Below are 25,812 nucleotides of genomic sequence, written 5' to 3'. Positions count from 1 at the left end.
GAAGTGTTAAGTTGTTTAATTATATGTAAGATCAATATATAAGATTGGACACAGCCAGAGTGCAACGTGTGTATTTTTGAGTTTATTTGGGCTAACGTTGACATTGCACTCTTAAAGATAGTGGTGATTGAGAGGAGGAAGACCCACCATGAGATGGACTGACTCGATAAAGGAAGCCACGGCCCTCAGTGTGCATGACCTGGGCAAGACTGTTAACAATGGGATGTTTTGGAGGACATTGATTCATGGTCAGACATGACTTCAGTCACTCAGTCTTTATTAGTCAAAGATCTGCATAAGGTACATAGAATAAAACAAAAAGGATAAGATATATTTAAAAGGTAAACGTATATCTAAATGAAGAATCAAAACCGACTGGTAAAAAGAAATTGGGAACACAGAAAGGTAAAGGAAATAGTATAAAAGCATAAATACATCAACAGAAACGGTATACTAAATTTAATAATAATAATAATAATAATAAAGAAGAAGAAGAAGAAGAAGAAGAAGAAGAAGAAGAAGAAGAAGAAGAAGAAGAAGAAGAAGAAGAAGAAGAAGAAGACGACGACGACGACGACGACGACGACGACGACGAAAGGACTGGATGGCACATAAACGGGCCCTCCGTTCTCTCCCCCCACTCCAAGGTGCAAAATCAAGTTCTTTGAAGTCAAGCCTATGAGAGGAGAGGGCAGGTCTACTTGTAGCTTTTGGCATAGTCAAGCATCACACAGCTTCCAGTTTTGAAAGGGGGGGGGGATGAGCCCATCTGCTTCCCCCACCCCAATTTGACTCCTGGTTGCTCCAGAGTTTGTAGCGCCTCAGCAGAGCACAAGACAAGGGAGCGGGAAAGAGGGGTGCATCAGGCACACTAACTGGAAAAGGTCAGCAGCCCCCCAAACTCTTCTCCCCCTGTGAGTGTTTAGAGAGCACCCGAAGCCCTCCCTCCCAGAAGACTTGTGTGGCCAAAGCCTACCATGGCCACTGTCAATGCGTGGTCCTTGAAAGGGGGTGGGGGTGGGAAGTAGGAGGACAAGGGATTGTCAAGTCCTGCAGGTGTGGAGTGGTGGGTACCTTAACCCAGGAAGGAGGCGGATTAGGGTTAGGGTCACCTGGGCATCTAAGAACATAAGAACATAAGAACAAGCCAGCTGGATCAGACCAGACTCCATCTAGTCCAGCTCTCTGATACTCGCAGTGGCCCACCAGGTGCCTTTTAAAGCTATCCAGGTGAGTGGCCGTCACCACCTCCTGTGGCAGCATATTCCAAACACCAATCACACGTTGCGTGAAGAAGTGTTTCCTTTTATTAGTCCTAATTCATCTACGTCTCTCAAAGCATAGAATCTGACATCTTTGAACATACCTGCAGGAATCTTTAGCTCCTGCTCCTCTTTACTCACATCCAACGAACAGCCACAGCTTCTGCCTCACTCAGAGCTGTGACTCCCCTCTGGGGCCAGTGGCTCCTTCTTCCTTCCCACCTCCTAGCAGCAGCCTAAGTGAGGAAAAGGGGCGGGGGGGGGGGGACTGGGTGCTGCAGAAGGAGCCACCTCTTCTGGGCAACGGAGCCTCCCTCAACTCTTAGCTGCAGCCCAGTGGCGTAATGTCCGTGGGGCAATGTGGGCAGCTGCCCAGGGCTCAGGAATTTTGCAGGGCACGCTCCTGCTTTTTTATTTTTTGGTGTTTTTTCACATTTTGGCCTGCAGGGGCGCATTTTTAGAGATAGCAGCACCAAAATTTCAGGGTATCATAAGGAGACTGTCTTGATGATGTCTCCCAAGTTTGGTGCAGTTTGGTTCAGGGGATCCAAGGTTATGGACCCCCAAACAGGTTGCCCTTATCCCCCATTGTTTCCAATGGGAGCTAAGGAGATGGGGGCTGCCCCTTTGAGGGTCCATAACTTTCTCCTGATGATACCCTGAAATTTTGGTGTCACTAGCTTAACAATTGCACCCCTGACAGGCACCCCCAGAAATTTGCCCAAGAATCTTTCTTCGGCATTGATTTTTTTCCATTGATGTCAATGGGGAATTTCTGGTGCAGCCTGTGGAGTGCACATTTCTGGAGGCACAATCACAGAACTTTCAGGGTATCTTCAGGAGACTGTCCTGATGACACCCCCCAAGTTTGGTGAAGTTTGGTTCAGGGAGGCTAAAGTTACCCCTGAAGTTTTGGTGTCACTAGCTTTAAAATGCTGTTTTTGTGGAACCCAGCAGGCTTCATGTGCTGGAGCAATGATACCCTGAAATTTTGGCGCCAATGTCTCTAAAAATACGCCCCCTGCAGGCTGAAATGAGAAAAAACACCAAAAAATAAAAACGCATCCAAGAATCTCGGATGTTACCACAAGTTCGGATTGCGCAGAGTTTGGAGGGGGCAGGCTCGGGCCCTCGGCCCTCCAAATGCCTCCGAACTGGCTCAGCTCAGTCTGATCCACGGATCGGGCCAAGCCAAGCCGAACTGCTAAGCTTTGCTGCCTGTACTCCACCGCTGTGTCCTCAGATGGATCTTTGTGGGGTGGCAGGACTAGCAGTCAGGGGTGCACGCACACCTGGCCAACCCACCGACCGCGCTGCTCTCCCCTGGATGTGGCCGCTGCCCGCCCCCCCGCGCCCCCCCCCCCCCGTATCTCATGCCCTTTTGCTGGTAAGGGGGACACCTAAGTTCAGCCGGCAGGAAGGGGGAAAGCCACAAGCCACCAGAGGAGGAGGACGGGGGGAGCTCCGCCTCCTTCTGCCGCCCATGGGGGGCATCAAACTGAGGTTTTGCCCAGGGCTCCAGTTTTCCTCGTTACGCCCCTGCAGCAGCCTAATTGGCGAAAGGGTCCATGTGCTGCAAAAGGAGCCCTCTTTTCCATGCCCCCACCTCCTAGCAGTAGCCCAAGCGGGGGAAGGAAGGAAGGGGGCGCATGTGCTGCAGAAGGAGCCACCTCTGCCGGGCAACGGAGCCTCCCCCACCTGCTGGCGCTGCCCAGGGCACCCCCCCCCCCGTAAAGGGAGGGAGGGGGGCTCGTTTTTTAACGTCTCCCAGGTAGAAAAGCGAAGCTCTGGTGCGGCCAGCATCCTTGGCGCCCCTCCCAGTCTCAGCCCCCCCCCCCCCCCCCAGTACGCGAGGCCGGACTCGGGATGCGAAGGTTTCATCGGAGGGAGATGGGGTGGGGGTGGGGGGGCAAGAAGGCAGCCTGTTGGAGGCGCATGCGCAGCGACCGCACTGCGGAGCCCGGCTCGGCGAGGCTCGCCCGCCCGCGCAGGCGCGCGCCCCCACCGCGGCCAGGCAGGAGCCGGAGCTGCGGCTGCCCGGCTGCCTCTGCAAGCAGGTGCCCGCGGGAGCGTCGCCAGCCGGGCCGGGGAGCCGCAGCCCCTTCGCCGGAGGACGGAGCGCGCCGGGCAAGCAAGGTGGGGATGCCCGGGGGGAGGCTGCGCGGGCGGCGGCGCGTGTGTGCCAGCCCCCCCCCTGCCCCCGGCTGTGGCCTCCTCCGTGCGTGGATGGGTGGGTGGGTGGGTGGGAGGCAGCAGGCGAGCGGGCAGGGAGTGGGTGGCCGCCGCTCCCGCGAGCTTGGCACATCCCCGGCGCTTGCTCGAGTGTGGGCATGGAGGGAGCGGGGAGCCGGTGGGGGCTGGTGGGGTTTGGAGGCCATGAGAATGGGGGGGGCTGGGGGGGAGCCCAAGAGGGGCTTGCCGTCGCCCCCCGCCCCCCCCCCCCGCCCCCCCATCCGGGCCATTCCCTGTCTCGCAGCCTGTCTGCCGTGCGCGGGGAGTCGGAGCGCGCAAAATCGTGGGCAGCTTCAGCATCGCCCGCCTGGCCGGCTCTCGCTCGCGGCCCCCTCGTTCCCGGAGCCCCAGCCCATCTCCATCTTCGCTGGGGCGGCTGAAGGGACTTCGGGGGCTCTTGGGGGGGGGGCGGTGTCAATCTCTCCCCATGGCGGCTGGGAGAAGATCAGGAGTAGGGCTAAGCGTGAGCTTGCCGCCGAGCTTGCATGTGGTGGGACGCGAGCAGGCCATGCTTCAGGACATGTGCAGAGTGCATTCTCTCGCTGTTGCGTAACTGTGGGGTGTCTCGTCTTTTCATGGATTTGTAGGGTGTTTTTTTTTTTTAATTTTAAAGAAGCAGAAAGGCTGATTCCGCATGGGCCAAAAACAGCAGTGTGAAAACAGTGTGAAAATGGTGTAAAAGGGTTTAAAACGGTGCAAAAGGGTTTATACTGTTTTCGCACCATTTTCACACCACTGTTTTCGGCCCGTGCGGAATCAGCCAAAGAGAGAATGAGTCTCCAGGTCAGAATTGCAAGAAATGGCAGCAAGAAGGTCTGAGCCCCCACTCCTCTGCTTTTAGATGTCGAATAGCTGCTGCTGCTGCTGGCCAGGATCTCGCTCCAGAGCTAGCCGGCCTGCTGCTCCAGTTCTTGCGTTGGATTGTCAGCTGCAGACGGCTTAGTTGGCATGGGGATCATGGGCTTGGAGGGAGAGCTGTGGAAGGGGACAGAGGGGTCGCCACAGATGGGGTGCAGTGTGGCCCAGACAGGCACATGGGACCTCAACCGGGAGGATTGATGCTGGGGGGGGGGAGCTGTTCCTAATCTCCCAGGTGTCTCTTTGCACCCTGGCCTCGTTCTCATTGGAATGTTCCCCCTTTCACCGTTTCTCCCCCCCCCCCGCAGTGAAAAGTGCATTTGGAAAGACCCCCAGGGGTCTTGAGATGGAGGAAACCCTGTCCTTCCAGTAGCTGTTCAGCCAGCCTGGGCGGCTGTCCTTGCTGGTTTCCCTCCGTCTGTACAGAAAACGTGTCTTAAAGAACGGTGGCCGTGGGAAGTGCTGCCGAGTCATAGCCAGTTTTCGAGGCAAGAGGCCATCGGAGGTGGTTTTGCCGTTGCCTGCCTCAGCGTTTCCGTTCTGGCCTCCCGTCCACCCTAACCAGAGCTGAGCCTGCTGCTGAAGCCCATGAATATTTTCCTGCCGTTTCTCTGAATGTGCTCAGAGCCATCACAGACCCTTGGTGCAAAACAGGGTTGCTTCTTCTTCCCAGTCTCTTTCCACATCCGGAACCTGTGTGGGGTCATGGGGATATCAGATTATGGGGGTGGGGGAGAGGCGACACCTGGGTTTGAATTAATTCCCCAGTGCCCCTTGGGCGCTCGCTGGGAGGACCTTGGACCATTCCACCCAAAGAGGATTGTTGTGCGAATAAAAGTGTGCTTCTCAGAATTCCTTTGGGGAAGGGGTACAAATGTCATGGATAGATGGATGCAGGGTGAGGGGAGGGATTGTTCTTGAGCAGGGGTCTTCAAACTATGGCCCTCCAGATGTTCATGGACTACAATTCCCATCAGCCCTGCCACTTGGCCATGCTGGCAGGGGCTGATGGGAATTGTAGTCCATGACCCCACCCCCCCCCCCCCCCACCCCCCCCCCCCCCCACCCCCCCCCCCCCCCACCCCCCCCCCCCCCCACCCCCCCCCCCCCCCCCCCCCCCCCCCCCCCACCCCCCCCCCCCCCCACCCCCCCCCCCCCCCACCCCCCCCCCCCCCCACCCCCCCCCCCCCCCACCCCCCCCCCCCCCCACCCCCCCCCCCCCCCACCCCCCCCCCCCCCCACCCCCCCCCCCCCCCACCCCCCCCCCCCCCCACCCCCCCCCCCCCCCACCCCCCCCCCCCCCCACCCCCCCCCCCCCCCACCCCCCCCCCCCCCCACCCCCCCCCCCCCCCACCCCCCCCCCCCCCCACCCCCCCCCCCCCCCACCCCCCCCCCCCCCCACCCCCCCCCCCCCCCACCCCCCCCCCCCCCCACCCCCCCCCCCCCCCACCCCCCCCCCCCCCCACCCCCCCCCCCCCCCACCCCCCCCCCCCCCCACCCCCCCCCCCCCCCACCCCCCCCCCCCCCCACCCCCCCCCCCCCCCACCCCCCCCCCCCCCCACCCCCCCCCCCCCCCACCCCCCCCCCCCCCCACCCCCCCCCCCCCCCACCCCCCCCCCCCCCCACCCCCCCCCCCCCCCACCCCCCCCCCCCCCCACCCCCCCCCCCCCCCACCCCCCCCCCCCCCCACCCCCCCCCCCCCCCACCCCCCCCCCCCCCCACCCCCCCCCCCCCCCACCCCCCCCCCCCCCCACCCCCCCCCCCCCCCACCCCCCCCCCCCCCCACCCCCCCCCCCCCCCACCCCCCCCCCCCCCCACCCCCCCCCCCCCCCACCCCCCCCCCCCCCCACCCCCCCCCCCCCCCACCCCCCCCCCCCCCCACCCCCCCCCCCCCCCACCCCCCCCCCCCCCCACCCCCCCCCCCCCCCACCCCCCCCCCCCCCCACCCCCCCCCCCCCCCACCCCCCCCCCCCCCCACCCCCCCCCCCCCCCACCCCCCCCCCCCCCCACCCCCCCCCCCCCCCACCCCCCCCCCCCCCCACCCCCCCCCCCCCCCACCCCCCCCCCCCCCCACCCCCCCCCCCCCCCACCCCCCCCCCCCCCCACCCCCCCCCCCCCCCACCCCCCCCCCCCCCCACCCCCCCCCCCCCCCACCCCCCCCCCCCCCCACCCCCCCCCCCCCCCACCCCCCCCCCCCCCCACCCCCCCCCCCCCCCACCCCCCCCCCCCCCCACCCCCCCCCCCCCCCACCCCCCCCCCCCCCCACCCCCCCCCCCCCCCACCCCCCCCCCCCCCCACCCCCCCCCCCCCCCACCCCCCCCCCCCCCCACCCCCCCCCCCCCCCACCCCCCCCCCCCCCCACCCCCCCCCCCCCCCACCCCCCCCCCCCCCCACCCCCCCCCCCCCCCACCCCCCCCCCCCCCCACCCCCCCCCCCCCCCACCCCCCCCCCCCCCCACCCCCCCCCCCCCCCACCCCCCCCCCCCCCCACCCCCCCCCCCCCCCACCCCCCCCCCCCCCCACCCCCCCCCCCCCCCACCCCCCCCCCCCCCCACCCCCCCCCCCCCCCACCCCCCCCCCCCCCCACCCCCCCCCCCCCCCACCCCCCCCCCCCCCCACCCCCCCCCCCCCCCACCCCCCCCCCCCCCCACCCCCCCCCCCCCCCACCCCCCCCCCCCCCCACCCCCCCCCCCCCCCACCCCCCCCCCCCCCCACCCCCCCCCCCCCCCACCCCCCCCCCCCCCCACCCCCCCCCCCCCCCACCCCCCCCCCCCCCCACCCCCCCCCCCCCCCACCCCCCCCCCCCCCCACCCCCCCCCCCCCCCACCCCCCCCCCCCCCCACCCCCCCCCCCCCCCACCCCCCCCCCCCCCCACCCCCCCCCCCCCCCACCCCCCCCCCCCCCCACCCCCCCCCCCCCCCACCCCCCCCCCCCCCCACCCCCCCCCCCCCCCACCCCCCCCCCCCCCCACCCCCCCCCCCCCCCACCCCCCCCCCCCCCCACCCCCCCCCCCCCCCACCCCCCCCCCCCCCCACCCCCCCCCCCCCCCACCCCCCCCCCCCCCCACCCCCCCCCCCCCCCACCCCCCCCCCCCCCCACCCCCCCCCCCCCCCACCCCCCCCCCCCCCCACCCCCCCCCCCCCCCACCCCCCCCCCCCCCCACCCCCCCCCCCCCCCACCCCCCCCCCCCCCCACCCCCCCCCCCCCCCACCCCCCCCCCCCCCCACCCCCCCCCCCCCCCACCCCCCCCCCCCCCCACCCCCCCCCCCCCCCACCCCCCCCCCCCCCCACCCCCCCCCCCCCCCACCCCCCCCCCCCCCCACCCCCCCCCCCCCCCACCCCCCCCCCCCCCCACCCCCCCCCCCCCCCACCCCCCCCCCCCCCCACCCCCCCCCCCCCCCACCCCCCCCCCCCCCCACCCCCCCCCCCCCCCACCCCCCCCCCCCCCCACCCCCCCCCCCCCCCACCCCCCCCCCCCCCCACCCCCCCCCCCCCCCACCCCCCCCCCCCCCCACCCCCCCCCCCCCCCACCCCCCCCCCCCCCCACCCCCCCCCCCCCCCACCCCCCCCCCCCCCCACCCCCCCCCCCCCCCACCCCCCCCCCCCCCCACCCCCCCCCCCCCCCACCCCCCCCCCCCCCCACCCCCCCCCCCCCCCACCCCCCCCCCCCCCCACCCCCCCCCCCCCCCACCCCCCCCCCCCCCCACCCCCCCCCCCCCCCACCCCCCCCCCCCCCCACCCCCCCCCCCCCCCACCCCCCCCCCCCCCCACCCCCCCCCCCCCCCACCCCCCCCCCCCCCCACCCCCCCCCCCCCCCACCCCCCCCCCCCCCCACCCCCCCCCCCCCCCACCCCCCCCCCCCCCCACCCCCCCCCCCCCCCACCCCCCCCCCCCCCCACCCCCCCCCCCCCCCACCCCCCCCCCCCCCCACCCCCCCCCCCCCCCACCCCCCCCCCCCCCCACCCCCCCCCCCCCCCACCCCCCCCCCCCCCCACCCCCCCCCCCCCCCACCCCCCCCCCCCCCCACCCCCCCCCCCCCCCACCCCCCCCCCCCCCCACCCCCCCCCCCCCCCACCCCCCCCCCCCCCCACCCCCCCCCCCCCCCACCCCCCCCCCCCCCCACCCCCCCCCCCCCCCACCCCCCCCCCCCCCCACCCCCCCCCCCCCCCACCCCCCCCCCCCCCCACCCCCCCCCCCCCCCACCCCCCCCCCCCCCCACCCCCCCCCCCCCCCACCCCCCCCCCCCCCCACCCCCCCCCCCCCCCACCCCCCCCCCCCCCCACCCCCCCCCCCCCCCACCCCCCCCCCCCCCCACCCCCCCCCCCCCCCACCCCCCCCCCCCCCCACCCCCCCCCCCCCCCACCCCCCCCCCCCCCCACCCCCCCCCCCCCCCACCCCCCCCCCCCCCCACCCCCCCCCCCCCCCACCCCCCCCCCCCCCCACCCCCCCCCCCCCCCACCCCCCCCCCCCCCCACCCCCCCCCCCCCCCACCCCCCCCCCCCCCCACCCCCCCCCCCCCCCACCCCCCCCCCCCCCCACCCCCCCCCCCCCCCACCCCCCCCCCCCCCCACCCCCCCCCCCCCCCACCCCCCCCCCCCCCCACCCCCCCCCCCCCCCACCCCCCCCCCCCCCCACCCCCCCCCCCCCCCACCCCCCCCCCCCCCCACCCCCCCCCCCCCCCACCCCCCCCCCCCCCCACCCCCCCCCCCCCCCACCCCCCCCCCCCCCCACCCCCCCCCCCCCCCACCCCCCCCCCCCCCCACCCCCCCCCCCCCCCACCCCCCCCCCCCCCCACCCCCCCCCCCCCCCACCCCCCCCCCCCCCCACCCCCCCCCCCCCCCACCCCCCCCCCCCCCCACCCCCCCCCCCCCCCACCCCCCCCCCCCCCCACCCCCCCCCCCCCCCACCCCCCCCCCCCCCCACCCCCCCCCCCCCCCACCCCCCCCCCCCCCCACCCCCCCCCCCCCCCACCCCCCCCCCCCCCCACCCCCCCCCCCCCCCACCCCCCCCCCCCCCCACCCCCCCCCCCCCCCACCCCCCCCCCCCCCCACCCCCCCCCCCCCCCACCCCCCCCCCCCCCCACCCCCCCCCCCCCCCACCCCCCCCCCCCCCCACCCCCCCCCCCCCCCACCCCCCCCCCCCCCCACCCCCCCCCCCCCCCACCCCCCCCCCCCCCCACCCCCCCCCCCCCCCACCCCCCCCCCCCCCCACCCCCCCCCCCCCCCACCCCCCCCCCCCCCCACCCCCCCCCCCCCCCACCCCCCCCCCCCCCCACCCCCCCCCCCCCCCACCCCCCCCCCCCCCCACCCCCCCCCCCCCCCACCCCCCCCCCCCCCCACCCCCCCCCCCCCCCACCCCCCCCCCCCCCCACCCCCCCCCCCCCCCACCCCCCCCCCCCCCCACCCCCCCCCCCCCCCACCCCCCCCCCCCCCCACCCCCCCCCCCCCCCACCCCCCCCCCCCCCCACCCCCCCCCCCCCCCACCCCCCCCCCCCCCCACCCCCCCCCCCCCCCACCCCCCCCCCCCCCCACCCCCCCCCCCCCCCACCCCCCCCCCCCCCCACCCCCCCCCCCCCCCACCCCCCCCCCCCCCCACCCCCCCCCCCCCCCACCCCCCCCCCCCCCCACCCCCCCCCCCCCCCACCCCCCCCCCCCCCCACCCCCCCCCCCCCCCACCCCCCCCCCCCCCCACCCCCCCCCCCCCCCACCCCCCCCCCCCCCCACCCCCCCCCCCCCCCACCCCCCCCCCCCCCCACCCCCCCCCCCCCCCACCCCCCCCCCCCCCCACCCCCCCCCCCCCCCACCCCCCCCCCCCCCCACCCCCCCCCCCCCCCACCCCCCCCCCCCCCCACCCCCCCCCCCCCCCACCCCCCCCCCCCCCCACCCCCCCCCCCCCCCACCCCCCCCCCCCCCCACCCCCCCCCCCCCCCACCCCCCCCCCCCCCCACCCCCCCCCCCCCCCACCCCCCCCCCCCCCCACCCCCCCCCCCCCCCACCCCCCCCCCCCCCCACCCCCCCCCCCCCCCACCCCCCCCCCCCCCCACCCCCCCCCCCCCCCACCCCCCCCCCCCCCCACCCCCCCCCCCCCCCACCCCCCCCCCCCCCCACCCCCCCCCCCCCCCACCCCCCCCCCCCCCCACCCCCCCCCCCCCCCACCCCCCCCCCCCCCCACCCCCCCCCCCCCCCACCCCCCCCCCCCCCCACCCCCCCCCCCCCCCACCCCCCCCCCCCCCCACCCCCCCCCCCCCCCACCCCCCCCCCCCCCCACCCCCCCCCCCCCCCACCCCCCCCCCCCCCCACCCCCCCCCCCCCCCACCCCCCCCCCCCCCCACCCCCCCCCCCCCCCACCCCCCCCCCCCCCCACCCCCCCCCCCCCCCACCCCCCCCCCCCCCCACCCCCCCCCCCCCCCACCCCCCCCCCCCCCCACCCCCCCCCCCCCCCACCCCCCCCCCCCCCCACCCCCCCCCCCCCCCACCCCCCCCCCCCCCCACCCCCCCCCCCCCCCACCCCCCCCCCCCCCCACCCCCCCCCCCCCCCACCCCCCCCCCCCCCCACCCCCCCCCCCCCCCACCCCCCCCCCCCCCCACCCCCCCCCCCCCCCACCCCCCCCCCCCCCCACCCCCCCCCCCCCCCACCCCCCCCCCCCCCCACCCCCCCCCCCCCCCACCCCCCCCCCCCCCCACCCCCCCCCCCCCCCACCCCCCCCCCCCCCCACCCCCCCCCCCCCCCACCCCCCCCCCCCCCCACCCCCCCCCCCCCCCACCCCCCCCCCCCCCCACCCCCCCCCCCCCCCACCCCCCCCCCCCCCCACCCCCCCCCCCCCCCACCCCCCCCCCCCCCCACCCCCCCCCCCCCCCACCCCCCCCCCCCCCCACCCCCCCCCCCCCCCACCCCCCCCCCCCCCCACCCCCCCCCCCCCCCACCCCCCCCCCCCCCCACCCCCCCCCCCCCCCACCCCCCCCCCCCCCCACCCCCCCCCCCCCCCACCCCCCCCCCCCCCCACCCCCCCCCCCCCCCACCCCCCCCCCCCCCCACCCCCCCCCCCCCCCACCCCCCCCCCCCCCCACCCCCCCCCCCCCCCACCCCCCCCCCCCCCCACCCCCCCCCCCCCCCACCCCCCCCCCCCCCCACCCCCCCCCCCCCCCACCCCCCCCCCCCCCCACCCCCCCCCCCCCCCACCCCCCCCCCCCCCCACCCCCCCCCCCCCCCACCCCCCCCCCCCCCCACCCCCCCCCCCCCCCACCCCCCCCCCCCCCCACCCCCCCCCCCCCCCACCCCCCCCCCCCCCCACCCCCCCCCCCCCCCACCCCCCCCCCCCCCCACCCCCCCCCCCCCCCACCCCCCCCCCCCCCCACCCCCCCCCCCCCCCACCCCCCCCCCCCCCCACCCCCCCCCCCCCCCACCCCCCCCCCCCCCCACCCCCCCCCCCCCCCACCCCCCCCCCCCCCCACCCCCCCCCCCCCCCACCCCCCCCCCCCCCCACCCCCCCCCCCCCCCACCCCCCCCCCCCCCCACCCCCCCCCCCCCCCACCCCCCCCCCCCCCCACCCCCCCCCCCCCCCACCCCCCCCCCCCCCCACCCCCCCCCCCCCCCACCCCCCCCCCCCCCCACCCCCCCCCCCCCCCACCCCCCCCCCCCCCCACCCCCCCCCCCCCCCACCCCCCCCCCCCCCCACCCCCCCCCCCCCCCACCCCCCCCCCCCCCCACCCCCCCCCCCCCCCACCCCCCCCCCCCCCCACCCCCCCCCCCCCCCACCCCCCCCCCCCCCCACCCCCCCCCCCCCCCACCCCCCCCCCCCCCCACCCCCCCCCCCCCCCACCCCCCCCCCCCCCCACCCCCCCCCCCCCCCACCCCCCCCCCCCCCCACCCCCCCCCCCCCCCACCCCCCCCCCCCCCCACCCCCCCCCCCCCCCACCCCCCCCCCCCCCCACCCCCCCCCCCCCCCACCCCCCCCCCCCCCCACCCCCCCCCCCCCCCACCCCCCCCCCCCCCCACCCCCCCCCCCCCCCACCCCCCCCCCCCCCCACCCCCCCCCCCCCCCACCCCCCCCCCCCCCCACCCCCCCCCCCCCCCACCCCCCCCCCCCCCCACCCCCCCCCCCCCCCACCCCCCCCCCCCCCCACCCCCCCCCCCCCCCACCCCCCCCCCCCCCCACCCCCCCCCCCCCCCACCCCCCCCCCCCCCCACCCCCCCCCCCCCCCACCCCCCCCCCCCCCCACCCCCCCCCCCCCCCACCCCCCCCCCCCCCCACCCCCCCCCCCCCCCACCCCCCCCCCCCCCCACCCCCCCCCCCCCCCACCCCCCCCCCCCCCCACCCCCCCCCCCCCCCACCCCCCCCCCCCCCCACCCCCCCCCCCCCCCACCCCCCCCCCCCCCCACCCCCCCCCCCCCCCACCCCCCCCCCCCCCCACCCCCCCCCCCCCCCACCCCCCCCCCCCCCCACCCCCCCCCCCCCCCACCCCCCCCCCCCCCCACCCCCCCCCCCCCCCACCCCCCCCCCCCCCCACCCCCCCCCCCCCCCACCCCCCCCCCCCCCCACCCCCCCCCCCCCCCACCCCCCCCCCCCCCCACCCCCCCCCCCCCCCACCCCCCCCCCCCCCCACCCCCCCCCCCCCCCACCCCCCCCCCCCCCCACCCCCCCCCCCCCCCACCCCCCCCCCCCCCCACCCCCCCCCCCCCCCACCCCCCCCCCCCCCCACCCCCCCCCCCCCCCACCCCCCCCCCCCCCCACCCCCCCCCCCCCCCACCCCCCCCCCCCCCCACCCCCCCCCCCCCCCACCCCCCCCCCCCCCCACCCCCCCCCCCCCCCACCCCCCCCCCCCCCCACCCCCCCCCCCCCCCACCCCCCCCCCCCCCCACCCCCCCCCCCCCCCACCCCCCCCCCCCCCCACCCCCCCCCCCCCCCACCCCCCCCCCCCCCCACCCCCCCCCCCCCCCACCCCCCCCCCCCCCCACCCCCCCCCCCCCCCACCCCCCCCCCCCCCCACCCCCCCCCCCCCCCACCCCCCCCCCCCCCCACCCCCCCCCCCCCCCACCCCCCCCCCCCCCCACCCCCCCCCCCCCCCACCCCCCCCCCCCCCCACCCCCCCCCCCCCCCACCCCCCCCCCCCCCCACCCCCCCCCCCCCCCACCCCCCCCCCCCCCCACCCCCCCCCCCCCCCACCCCCCCCCCCCCCCACCCCCCCCCCCCCCCACCCCCCCCCCCCCCCACCCCCCCCCCCCCCCACCCCCCCCCCCCCCCACCCCCCCCCCCCCCCACCCCCCCCCCCCCCCACCCCCCCCCCCCCCCACCCCCCCCCCCCCCCACCCCCCCCCCCCCCCACCCCCCCCCCCCCCCACCCCCCCCCCCCCCCACCCCCCCCCCCCCCCACCCCCCCCCCCCCCCACCCCCCCCCCCCCCCACCCCCCCCCCCCCCCACCCCCCCCCCCCCCCACCCCCCCCCCCCCCCACCCCCCCCCCCCCCCACCCCCCCCCCCCCCCACCCCCCCCCCCCCCCACCCCCCCCCCCCCCCACCCCCCCCCCCCCCCACCCCCCCCCCCCCCCACCCCCCCCCCCCCCCACCCCCCCCCCCCCCCACCCCCCCCCCCCCCCACCCCCCCCCCCCCCCACCCCCCCCCCCCCCCACCCCCCCCCCCCCCCACCCCCCCCCCCCCCCACCCCCCCCCCCCCCCACCCCCCCCCCCCCCCACCCCCCCCCCCCCCCACCCCCCCCCCCCCCCACCCCCCCCCCCCCCCACCCCCCCCCCCCCCCACCCCCCCCCCCCCCCACCCCCCCCCCCCCCCACCCCCCCCCCCCCCCACCCCCCCCCCCCCCCACCCCCCCCCCCCCCCACCCCCCCCCCCCCCCACCCCCCCCCCCCCCCACCCCCCCCCCCCCCCACCCCCCCCCCCCCCCACCCCCCCCCCCCCCCACCCCCCCCCCCCCCCACCCCCCCCCCCCCCCACCCCCCCCCCCCCCCACCCCCCCCCCCCCCCACCCCCCCCCCCCCCCACCCCCCCCCCCCCCCACCCCCCCCCCCCCCCACCCCCCCCCCCCCCCACCCCCCCCCCCCCCCACCCCCCCCCCCCCCCACCCCCCCCCCCCCCCACCCCCCCCCCCCCCCACCCCCCCCCCCCCCCACCCCCCCCCCCCCCCACCCCCCCCCCCCCCCACCCCCCCCCCCCCCCACCCCCCCCCCCCCCCACCCCCCCCCCCCCCCACCCCCCCCCCCCCCCACCCCCCCCCCCCCCCACCCCCCCCCCCCCCCACCCCCCCCCCCCCCCACCCCCCCCCCCCCCCACCCCCCCCCCCCCCCACCCCCCCCCCCCCCCACCCCCCCCCCCCCCCACCCCCCCCCCCCCCCACCCCCCCCCCCCCCCACCCCCCCCCCCCCCCACCCCCCCCCCCCCCCACCCCCCCCCCCCCCCACCCCCCCCCCCCCCCACCCCCCCCCCCCCCCACCCCCCCCCCCCCCCACCCCCCCCCCCCCCCACCCCCCCCCCCCCCCACCCCCCCCCCCCCCCACCCCCCCCCCCCCCCACCCCCCCCCCCCCCCACCCCCCCCCCCCCCCACCCCCCCCCCCCCCCACCCCCCCCCCCCCCCACCCCCCCCCCCCCCCACCCCCCCCCCCCCCCACCCCCCCCCCCCCCCACCCCCCCCCCCCCCCACCCCCCCCCCCCCCCACCCCCCCCCCCCCCCACCCCCCCCCCCCCCCACCCCCCCCCCCCCCCACCCCCCCCCCCCCCCACCCCCCCCCCCCCCCACCCCCCCCCCCCCCCACCCCCCCCCCCCCCCACCCCCCCCCCCCCCCACCCCCCCCCCCCCCCACCCCCCCCCCCCCCCACCCCCCCCCCCCCCCACCCCCCCCCCCCCCCACCCCCCCCCCCCCCCACCCCCCCCCCCCCCCACCCCCCCCCCCCCCCACCCCCCCCCCCCCCCACCCCCCCCCCCCCCCACCCCCCCCCCCCCCCACCCCCCCCCCCCCCCACAGGCCCCCCATCCCCCCACCCCCCCCCCCCCCCCCCCCCCCCCCCCCAACCCCCCCCCCAATGGCCAATCGGCCATGCTGGCAGGGGCTGATGGGAATTGTAGTCCATAACATCTGGAGTGCCAAAGGTTCGCCACCACGGGGGTAGGGAGTGGGAGAGGAAAGGGGACCCAACATCTGGTTGTGGCCTACCCACTTTAATGAGTGGGGGAGGGGGCCTGTCCTCTGGTCAAGACCCATCTGGAGGGAAGGGGGGAGGGGACCCATCATCTGGTTTTGTCCCACCCACCCTGGGGTGGAGGAGGAGAAGGAGCAAGTGTAAGTTGGGGACTTGCCCACACTTCATGTTATAAGGGTTGGTAGAGAGTTCCTGGACAGAATGCAGGAAGCTCCCTTGAGAGGGTAGCAGAAGGAGGAAGGAGCAGTATCTCAGGAAACAGATCCGCCTCCAACACAGGAGGAAGGCACGCGAAAGGATGCCACCTATAGAAGCAGGAAAATCAGGAAACATTCTGAGCTTCGGTTGCTAAGCAATCCGTTGTAGGATCTCCCCATCGATATTGGTTCTGGTCTTCTGGCACAAGGACTGCTCCCTAAAGCTTGAAGGAAATCTTTTTCAGGGCCCTGTGGAACGGAGGACTTGAGTTTCTGTCCCCGATATAGCAGACATGTGCGGGTAATTGGGGAGTTCCTTCTGAGAGGAGCGGAGGCTGAAGTGTGCCAGCTGGACTTGTTTGGAATTGAGAGTCTCTGCCAGGGGCACACACCCATGGTGTGACGGAAAGGGTAGAAAAAGTCACTGGTCCCACAGATTATTGCTCTTTCATGCTCATCCCCATGGGAACAAATTACCTCCTCAGCACAGCCCAGAATGTGTTAAAAGAGACTATGTGACTCTGGGTAAAATGGAGGAGGAGGAGGAGGAGTTTGGATTTATATCCCCCCTTTCTCTCCTGCAGGAGACTCAAAGGGGCTGACAATCTCCTTGCCCTTCCCCCCTCACAACAAACACCCTGTGAGGTAGGTGGGGCTGAGAGAGCTCCGAGAAGTTGTGACTAGCCCAAGGTCACCCAGCTGGCGTGTGTGGGAGTGCACAGGTTAATCTGAATTCCCCAGATAAGCCTCCACAGCTCAGGCGGCAGAGCGGGGAATCAAACCCGGTTCCTCCAGATTAGATACACGAGCTCTTAACCTCCTGCGCCACTGCTGCTCAAAGGGCCCAGCGCACCCCTCCCTTGCAGCCCTTTCCCAGTTTCTCCAAGTCAAGAGCCTCTTTCGGAAGGCCAGGCAGGCGCTGTTGATTCGGAGCTGCCGTTGGATTCGAGAGCAAAGGAGTGGATTGTGTCCCAGATATAGGCTGGGCCATCATGTCTGCCTGGAGCAGAGCCACGGAGAACATGTGGGCTTGTGGCACGTGGTGAACTTGGCATTCTGCCCTGGCAGGTCGAGTGGCACCGGCTGGGTGGACTTCTTCTTCGTCCAGGTGCTCCGGGAGTGGCAGGGGGTTCCTCTTGAGGCCCTGCTCTTTCAGAAGCCCCTGCGGCCTTGAAGCTGTTTGAGGGGAGTCCAGTGGGTTTTTGGATAAGCTCCAGGTCAGCGCCTTTTTCACTGGCCCCTTCCGCACCCGCAAAATAATGCGTTTTCAAACCACTTTCACAACTGTTTGCAAGTGGATTTTGCTGTTCCACACAGCTTCAAAGAGCACTGAAAGCAGTTTGAAAGTGCCTTATTCTGCCTGTGCGGAACGAGCCACTGTCAACCTTTTGGTCACCCCCAATTCTTCCCCCGCATTAATTCTCTTGCCATGAGCAAGTTCATGTTCTAAGGATGGCAGAGTGAACTGCTGGCGCTATTTGCCATTTAATTGGCGGAAGAGAAGAGTAGCCCTTCTGTTCGACTCTCTTAATTGTTCTGTTTGTTCGAGCCCTTCCTGAAATGCGTCCCCCCCCCCCTTTCTGTCACCCGGCTTATCCTGCTTCCCCTCTGCCGCCCCATCTGAAATTCAAAATAAATTGATTGTTTTCAAGGCTGGTTGAGCCACCGGAATGGTTGGGTGGGCTCGAGGTTTGTTGCCAGATTAGGAATTGGAAATGTTTGCCTTCCGAAGCCAAACAGTCCAGTGTACAAAGCCGGTTGTGCAAAGTCCTGAGGATGCTGGAATGCGATCTAGAGAAGAGACGTGATGGGAAAGAGGGGCTATTCAGAGGAAATGAGTTTTTTCCCTTAGGATTTTTGTCAGCTTTTCCAGTGGAAAAGTTGGAAATTTTGGAGAGCAGTAAAAAAAAAATGCTTATGAAATGTTTTAAAGGTCTTAGGATGTGTAACAGGCAGACGTTTCTGTCAGTCATTAAATAGTTATAATATATTGGCATTTTCCGACATATATTTATTGCTTAAATGGAATTAATGTTATTCAGCAATGTGCCGTAATGTTTATCATGGCCATACATGTAAATGTTTTCAATGTTACACCGTTTAACTCAATGTAATATATGCTGCTAATCCCCATTATGACCGTATGAAATAATTTCTGTCCAAATAACGTGCTGTTTTGGGTTTACTACAAATGTTGTGTTTTCTGTTTTGAGCTTCTACCCCCCCCTTTAAGATACTTAACCCCCCCCCCCTTTAAGGTAGCATATGGTACAGCAATGTTCATCGTTTTCTGTCTCTTCTCCTCACCCGCACCCCCACTTGTGGTACTGGGCATATTTGCCGTTTCGACTGCAGAAAACCGTGCTACCCTCTGCCGAGACATTTCCATCTGAGCCCCGAGTAACTTGGCAGAAGGCGTTTATTCTTTTAAACCACGTAAATATACCAATGAGTACAGTTTGATATCCTTTTATGCCTAATAAAGGTTTACTGTACTGTACTATAGTTGGATATCCTAATATAAATTATGTTTTTATGTTGTTAGAGCAGCAAAAGTGTAGGCATGATAAGAAAAGAAGGTATTGCATATGGTTCAGTTTTCCACAAGATTTCCATGTTTTTTTGGGGGGGGGGGACTCAATTGCCCCCCCCCCATGTCTCTGAGATGTTCAGAAGTGTGACCTGTCTAAAATGAAGTATGATGAATCTTTCCCACTGCTGTTAGTATCACTGAAGGAAGTAGAGCCTATATATTGTCCTGAAAGAATAACCCCATCTTCAGCCTAGAACGGTGGTGGTGAACCTTTGGCGCTCCAGATGTTATGGACTATAATTCCCATCAGCCCCTGCCAGCATGGCCAATTGGCCATGCTGGTAGGGGCTGATGGGAATTGTAGTCCATAACATCTGGAGTGCCAAAGATTCGCCGTCACGGGCCTAGAAGCAACGCTGTAGGGCAGGGGTCTGCAACCTGTGCCTCTCCAGATGTTAATGGACTACAATTGGCCATGCTGGCAGGGGCTGATGGGATTTGCAGTCCATGAACATCTGGAGAGCCGCAGGTTGCAGACCCCTGCTGTAGGGCAAGATCCTCACCTTCTCCTCTCTGAAAAATTGAGCTGCTCTGCCTCACAGGGCTGTCGTGCAAGGCATGTCAACCACCTGGGCAATTAATATCTAGGCTATTACAATTTCTGGAGACCTCTTTGCCAGCGGAGGGAGTTTGTCCAGTCCCCTGAAAGAAAAAGATGTGTGTGAAACCAATAGTTTGTGACTGCAGAGATCCGAGTTCGGATTCCCCTCCCACCAGAATGCTCACTGTAGGGATCTTGAGCCAGTCATTTGCTCTCAGCCGAAGCTGGTTTTTGTGAGGTGGTGGCTGGGAGGACGGAATGGAGGAGGAGGAGGAGGAGGAGCCACGCATGGTTTCTTCCCTGGAGATGCTCAGAACATGTTGTCAGTGTGACGGGAAAACCACATGCGTTGTGAAACAAACAAATGGCTTTCCGTCATTTTCCTAGGAGTCCTATCAGGGTTCTCTGCAGTAGTGGGATCCAAAAATTTTAGTAACAGGTTCCCATGGTGGTGGGATTCAAACAGTGGCGTAGCGTCAATGGGGCTGGGCGGGGCACGACAGGGGCGTGGCCGGGAATTTCGGGGGCGGGGCGTTAATAATTTCTCTGTTACTGTAAAAAACTCTTACTGTAAAAAAAAAGTTCCTAATTTCCAGCTGGTATCTTTCTGTCCATAATTTAAACTCATTATAGCAAGTCCTATCGTCTACTGCCAACAGAAACAACTATTTCTCCTCTAATTGACTGCATGTCAAATACTTAATACTTTCAAATACTTTATTTTGTTTCTAGAAATCAAAAGAAGGATACTTTCCTGAAACAAGGAACTTTACCATATTACTAAAACATGTTTTTAAAACAGCCCAACAGGGAGAATTATCCCGTTTTCTACCTTCGCTAACCAGCCACATAGGAAACAACAGGACTTTATGATTTTTGGAATTTCTAACAGAAAAGCAGACCCAATTAGTAACCCCCTCTCGGCACACACAAATAATTAGTAACCCACTCTCGGGAACTGGTGAGAACCTGCTGGATCCCACCTCTGGTTCTCTGGTCCCGACCAACTCTCATGCTTGAAAGAAGCAATTCTGCTTGATTGGCTGCTCCAGAGTGTTGGTAGAGGGTTGTATTTGAATGTGCCTCCAGTGTCAGATGCGGAGAGGCAGGCCTGTATTGAAGTCCCGGCTCTGTGCTTTAAGAAGAGAAGAAGAAGAAGAATTTGGATTTATATCCCCCCTTTCTCTCCTGTAGGAGACTCAAAGGGGCTGACAATCTCCTTGCCTTTCTCCCCTCACAACAAACACTCGTGAGGTCGGTGGGGCTGAGAGAGCTCCGAAAAGCTGTGACCAGCCCAAGGTCACCCATTTGGCGTGTGTGGGAGTGCACAGGCTAATCTGAATTCCCCAGAGAAGCCTCCACAGCTCAGGCGGCAGAGCGGGGAATCAAACCTGGTTCCTCCAAATTAGAATGCACCTGCTCTTAACCACTGCGCCACTGCTTCTCTTTGAGAAATGACTACTCCTTTCTTGCCAACATTTCAGGAATAAATCATCACAACTGCATGGCATTTTAAGCTGGTTCTTTAGAGCAGACAAGTCAAATTTTCTGAATCTTCAAGTCAAGGATGCTCACTTGTTTATTTCTGGGGCACCACATCAACCGCAAACGAGACCCCACTCCTGAAGTTAGGGCTGAACTCGAAGGGCCTCTCAAGACAAGATGCTGGAAGATCCATGAATGGATTTCCCAACATTGATCTTTCACCAGTAGCAGCTGGGTGGGGGCTGGCTCAGGACCAGAGCATGGGGGGGGGGGCGGAGGAGAGAGATATTCTATGGCTCTGCTCTTTGTCCCATTTGGGGAAATGTGTAGGTGGCAGAGGGTGTAAATCGGAGCTCTATGAAGCTGTTATAGGTTGAAACAACTGTGTAAAGGGAGTGGGTTACCCCCCCCCCCATGCAGTACCAGATTACATGCAGCTGTTTTTGGGCCCCCAAACACCCATTTTTTCTTGTAAAAAATCCTCAGGGGGCTTAATGTGTGAGACATAGGAGGAGAACATAGATGGGAGTTCTTACCTGGAATTTGGGGGTCTTGTTGGAGCTGAGTGGCTCTTCATTTCCTAGTGGTCTTCCTGGCAGAATGTGGGTCCTCTGGCTGGGGGGTGGTGTGTGGGGGGGTGGCTGACTGAATTCCCTCCCCTTGGTCACTGCCCACCAACTGCAGTTGGGAGCACGCTCATATAAACAACTACATCGCGGGGTCCCCAACATGACGCCCACCAACCTTCTTTTAAATCACATAAATATACCAGTGAGTACGGTTTGATATCCTTTTATGCCTAATAAAGGTTTACTGTAGTGTACTATATAGGCTCTATAGGAGCAGCAGTGGCGTAGGAGGTTAAGAGGCGAGCTCGTGTATCTAATCTGGAGGAACCGGGTTTGATTCCCCGCTCCACCGCCTGAGCTGTGGAGGTTTATCTGGGGAATTCAGATTAGCCTGTACGTTCCACACACGCCAGCTGGGTGACCTTGGGCTAGTCACAGCTTCTCGGAGCTCTCTCAGCCCCACCTACCTCACAGGGTGTTTGTTGTGAGGGGGGAAGGGAAAGGAGTTTGTAAGCCCCTTTGAGTCTCCTGCAGGAGAGAAAGGGGGGATATAAATCCAAACTCCTCCTCCTCCTCCTCCTCCTCCTCCTCTCCTCCTCCTCCTCCTCCCCTCCTCCTCCCCTCCTCCTCCTCCTCCTCCTCCTCCTCCTCCTCCTCCTCCTCCTCCTCCTCCTCCTTCTTCTTCTTCTTCTTCTTCTTCTTCTTCTTCTTCTTCTTCTTCTTCTTCTTCTTCTTCTTCTTCTTCTTCTTCTTCTTCTTCTTCTTCTTCTTCTTCCAAGGTACCTGCTAGTGCTCAAACTAGGAAGACTTGAGTTTGCCCATTGGTTGGCCCAGAATGGGAGCTCTGTGGCCATTTTTGGAAGTGAAAGGTTTCTGGGTAACTGCACACTTATGTGATCCCTGGCATCTGAATATTGTCCCCTTGTCACACAGAATGAGGGTATTTCCTTCATCAAAGAGAAGTTTTGTGGGAGGCCCAGGAGAAGGAAACTTGGGAAACAAGTTCATGAAAGCTCACTGGACACAAAGAGTCCCCAGTGTCTCTTTGAACCCATCAGGCAATTAAATGTCACTTGATACTTCCGTAGCCCTCAGTTTTCTTGCCAGAGCATAATGATAACTGCTAATAGGGTGCTCATTGCCACAGGCCACTGCTGAATCGACAGGCCATGGGAGTGCAATTTATATGCCTCTCTTCTGTCCGAGCAGCTGGGCCCTTGTTAGTGGCAGACAATAACCCACTTCCAAGCGAGTGAAGAGAGAAGCATTTTTAGATTCAAAACACATACTGGATAATTTCAGGGAGAATGTGGAGAAATGCACAAAACCTTTCATTTAAAAGAATGATTTGTGCAAATAAAATTCCTGTTAACTCCCTCGTGCTTGAAAAAGACATACTGAGGCAAAGCCGGTTAAAAACAGGTGGTTCTGATGCAAATAAAAATAACTGCATATTGTGGAACTTTGGTTTTGGAGTTTGTTTGTTTTTTCAACAAAATACCTTGCTTTCCCCTCCTGTAAGGAGTTTCAAAGCATCTTACAATTTCCTTCCCTTCCTTCTTGCAACAACCTTGTGAGGTAGGTCGGGCTGAGAGAGTTCAGAGAGAATTGTGACTAGCCCAAGGTAGGGACGTAGGTAAAGATTTTTTATGGGGTGGGTTTGGGGGCCACGCCCCCACCCACCCCTGGTACATGGCCCCGCCTCCCCAAGTCCCGCCCCCAGCCTCAAGCCCCACCTTCAGCCTGCAAGCCAGCCATGCAAGCTGACGGACAGAGTCAGTTGCAAGGGCGGCCACACTTCCGGAGGACGCCCCCAGCTGGACAGGCGACTGAAGGGACACAGAAGAAGGGAGTGGCTGCCTGCCCACCTGGGCACAGGAGGGCAGGAGAGCGAGACGCCGCCCCGTGCGAGGCGCTACTTCTCCAGGAGGTAGCGGCAGGTAACAGCAGGTGCCAGACGAGGGAAGGAGGGGAAAGGACGCCGGAGGGAGGGAAGAAGGAAGGAAGGAAGGAGGGCGCGGGGATGGAGGCTTACTCGCCGCGTCCCAAGTGCAACTTGCCATCGTTGGCGTCGCTGCTGCCGTCTACCTGGGATAGATGGCAGCGGCAATGCCAACGACGGCAAGTTGCACTTGGCAACCCAGGGGTGGGTTAAAATCGAAGCCAAACTTAATGAGTTGGGCATTTCCTTGGAAGACCTGCTAATGTTAACAGAGCAGGAGGTCTATGGGGCTATCAAGAAGAGACTTTGATAGAGAGTTTCAACAGATGCTAGAGGAAGCTAATAAAACCTGTTCCCCGATTTCTCTGGGAATACCTGTGGATAGATTAATTGTAGCCCAGTACCTTTATCTCCTGGTTGAGGCCCGGTGGCGTAGAGCAATCACCTTAGCTAGAGTGTAATGCCCTGCCTTCCTCCTTTAGCCTTGGACGCTACCTTGGAATCCCACATAAAGAAAGGAAATGCCCGTGTGGCATGGGTTCTGTGGAAACAGTATCTCATATGCTGTTGGATTGTCCTTTTTATGAGATAGGTAGGAAGAAGCACCCTTCCTGCATGGAAGCGAAGGCATTACAGATAAACAGAAGGTTATATGTCTTTTAAACAGCCACAACTACGAGCTGTTGGAAGCGGTGGCTACATTTTAAAATGGTGTTATTTTAACTCGCCAGAAGTTGTAAAGGCTGTTATTATCTTGCAATGTTAATGTTAAACTAATTATATGCCATTAAAGGTATTCGAAATCGAAGTTGCACTTGGGTTGCGGTAAGTGCGCCTCCTTCCCAGCCCCCTCCTTCCTTCCTTCTTCCCTCCCTCCGGCGTCCTTTCCCCTCCTTCCCTCGTCTGGCACCTGCTGTTACCTGCCGCTACCTCCTGGAGAAGTAGCGCCTCGCACGGGGCGGCGTCTCGCTCTCCTGCCCTTCTGCGCCCAGGTGGGCAGGCAGCCACTCTCTTCTTCTGTGTCCCTTCAGTCGCCCGTCCAGCTGGGGGCGTCCTCCGGAAGTGTGGCCGCCCTTGTAACGTACTCTGTCCGTCAGCTTGCATGGCTGGCTTGTGCCCGCCTCCCCCAGACATGCAGTGGGGGGGATTTAAACCCAAGAACCCCCCCCTTACCTACGTCCCTGGCCCAAGGACAACCAGCAGGCTTCATGTGGAGGAGTGGAGAAACAAATCCAGTCCCCTAAATTACGGTCCACCACCCTTAATCCCTCCCCCGTGCATAGTGTTATTTTTCTCTCATCACTCTGCCTTGCTCTGTGCTGAGAAGATCTCAGAATAAATTTCTGAACCAAAGAGGCTGCATCAAGAAGAACTAAATTCTGGTGCTCTGCATAAATAATGCAAATGATATGTATGAAACAGAATGGCATATTTCTCTCTCTCTCTCTCTCTCTCTCTCTCTCTCTGTACAATTATTTCTGCATTGTTTACTGTTTTGCCTAATTAATCCTGCCTTGCTAGTCCCTGAAAAGGAGAGGCGCTAAGTAGCGCACATTTGCTCTCGTCTCTAGAAGTCCCACTCATCTGCCTCTCTGCTGTGTCACTTGGCAATACCCACATGCTTGGAAACTGATCTTGGCCTACTCTGCAGGGCGGGGTCTGTATCAAGCCCTCCCTGGGTCTGCGTGTTCTTACATGTACGTTGTGTATTTGCCTGCTGGTAAAAGTGTACTCCTTTTCAGCGCCACCACCCTCAGATATAAAAAACCCAGCCTATCACATGACCAGTGCCTTGGGGAACCCTGGTAAAATGTCACTGAAGCATGTACAAAGAGCAGAGCTTGCAACTACTATAGCTTCCCCTTGTATGTGTGCAGAGGCATAGCTAGGGAAAATGGAGCCCAGGTCAAAATCTGAGTTTTCCATGCTCACCCCCACCCCCCCAGTATGGGTAGCCACCCTCCCCTGCCACGACCAAACAAAGCTTTTTTTTTGCACCAGGTTATCTCAAAGTCACCATCACATGATAGAACGTACCCCAAACTCACAAATCTGGGTGAAAGCCGGATCCAGATTATTTTAAATTGATCCTCATGAATTCATATGATTTTTGCATTGGAATGACATGGAACCACCATGAAACTATACAGCATGCCTTAGTCTACAGGCAGCACCAAGACAATGGCCCTTTCCCCACTTACCCTTGTCGGAGGGTTGTTGCGCGCAATTCCCAGCGCGCGCAATTCCTGGTGCGCGCCCCGGCTTCCCCATTTGAAAAGGTGCCAGGAATTACGCGCGCTGAGGGGGCGTGAGAGAGGCGGCGTTGGGGCAGCTGCGCTGTAGCCGCCCCTGAAGTGGGGAGTGCAGCTGGACCCCGCGCAACTTTAGGAGAGTAGCACGGGGCTTAAGGTAAGTGGGGAAAGGGCCAATCACACATCCCATGCTTTGTGGTGCCACAGTGGCGCAAAAACCTGCTTGAAAAACAGGGATCCTCATGATTTTTGCACTAAGTCATCCCCAAATCACCAGAGCATCACAACTCAAGCCATTACCACATGTCTGAACACAACAATCACGTGTCCCATGCTCCATGGCGCCGCAGTGGTGCAGAAATGTCAATACTCCAAGTTCTGCCCGAGGTTTTTTTGGTATGACATTAAAATCATCATTACCACTCCCATATTGCCAGTGGGTTTGGCAGTAGAGAGAGCGTGGCTTTCTGAAGGCCGCCTGCTGAGGTTACGGCTGAGGGAGCTGTGAGTGAGGGATATCACTGCTCTTCCTCCGAGTCAGAAGGTAACCCTTGCTCCCAGAGTGGTGGATGCAGTTGACAGGTGGTGGGGAGGGGGGTGGGGGGGCAGTAACGGAAGGGGATGGCACAGAGATGAGGATAAGGAAAAATCTCTGATGTGTAGCACTTCCTTTCCCAGGACTGTGTGGGTGTTGCTGATTCTCTGTGGCAGTCTGTCAGGTTTGGAAATCCCCG

General features: G+C 68.0%; 1 protein-coding gene across 3 annotated transcripts in view; it reads left to right on the top strand.

The window, feature by feature from the left end:
* Positions 1–3,264: 3,264 nt before the first annotated feature.
* LOC125442525 (wiskott-Aldrich syndrome protein family member 3-like) overlaps positions 3,265–25,812 on the top strand; it is a 60,636-nt gene continuing 38,088 nt past the window's right edge. For all 3 annotated transcript variants that reach the window (XM_048513895.1, XM_048513896.1, XM_048513894.1), the window contains exon 1: positions 3,265–3,398. The gene's annotated coding sequence lies outside the window, so the exon portion shown is untranslated. The remainder of the gene's footprint in view (positions 3,399–25,812) is intronic.

Source organism: Sphaerodactylus townsendi, linkage group LG13 (genome assembly GCF_021028975.2).
Source record: "Sphaerodactylus townsendi isolate TG3544 linkage group LG13, MPM_Stown_v2.3, whole genome shotgun sequence".
NCBI lineage: Eukaryota > Metazoa > Chordata > Lepidosauria > Squamata > Sphaerodactylidae > Sphaerodactylus > Sphaerodactylus townsendi.
This window is presented reverse-complemented; position numbering and strand designations above follow the sequence as displayed.